The sequence below is a fragment of the Etheostoma cragini genome, chromosome 10, assembly GCF_013103735.1.
Source record: "Etheostoma cragini isolate CJK2018 chromosome 10, CSU_Ecrag_1.0, whole genome shotgun sequence".
In the NCBI taxonomy this organism is placed as follows: domain Eukaryota; kingdom Metazoa; phylum Chordata; class Actinopteri; order Perciformes; family Percidae; genus Etheostoma; species Etheostoma cragini.
Window position 1 is genome coordinate 29,117,680 of NC_048416.1, and position 1,181 is coordinate 29,118,860.

Below are 1,181 nucleotides of genomic sequence, written 5' to 3' on the forward strand. Positions count from 1 at the left end.
GGAGAGAGAGAGAGAGAGGGAGAGGGAGAGGGAGAGAGAGAGAGGGAGAGAGAAAGGGAGGGATGGAGAGAGAGAAGGAGAGATGGAGAGAGAGAGAGGGAGAGAGATGGGAGAAAGGGAGATTCTTGTCTTCCTCCCTCCTTTTAACACTTTTTTGTTTCTTTTTTTAAGCTTTTTTGTCGTTTTGTCGACATTTTGTTTCCTTCCTTCTTTCTTCTCCAGCGTAGTCGTCCCTTTCTTTCACTACTTTGAGGTATTTGTTATTTGTTGTTTGATGTTTTGTTTTTTCTGGTCGACATTTTGTTTCCTTCCCTTCTTTTTTCCATGTTGTCGCTGTTTCAACATTTTGTTTTTCATCTTTTCTCTTTTTACATTTCAAACTGCATTTTTGGGGTTTTTCCCCCCCGCCCCCCTTCTATAGGATTTGAATAAATAAACACGATTCTTCTTCTTCACTTCTTTTCTTTCTTCCGTCTGATCCCTAATTATGTCAAATTGGTTTTTTTGACGTTTTTTGTGGATTTTTATTGTTAGTATTTTTTTTTCTTTCTTAAAAAGGAACTTTTTTACAATATTTGAGCTTTTTTTTGCCTTTTCGTTGCCTTTCAAGTTGTCAAGTTTATGTCAATATTTTTGTTTCTTCGTTTCAGTTTTTTTGTACCCTTTAATATAAAAATAATAATTTTTTGGGGTTTTGCGTCATATTTCTATAAAAAAAACATTTTATCAACACACCGTTAACTTTTAGGTTTCTCAACATGAGTCCCAGGGACCCACCGGAGGGTCGCTGGATAAACGGCATGTTTTTAGCCAAAATTATTATATATATATATATATATATATATATATATATATATATATATATATATTTGGACCAGACAGAAACATTGAGAATATTAAAACATGTCGTTTTATTAAAATTTATAATTTAAATGTTTTTGGGTTTAGATCGTTATAAATCGCTCGTCAGATTTAGGATGGAGAGAAGATTCAAAATAAACTAAATGAATTTAATTAAACTAAATTGAATTAATTAAAAAAGTGTGATTTTGTATTTTTATGTAAAGTTTAGGAGCAGAAATTGTCTTTTTTTACGTTTTCATCGATTTTCTTTTGAGTTTTTGGTTATTTATTTAATTTTCGCGTATATTCAACATCCCTAAAAATATATTCATAACATC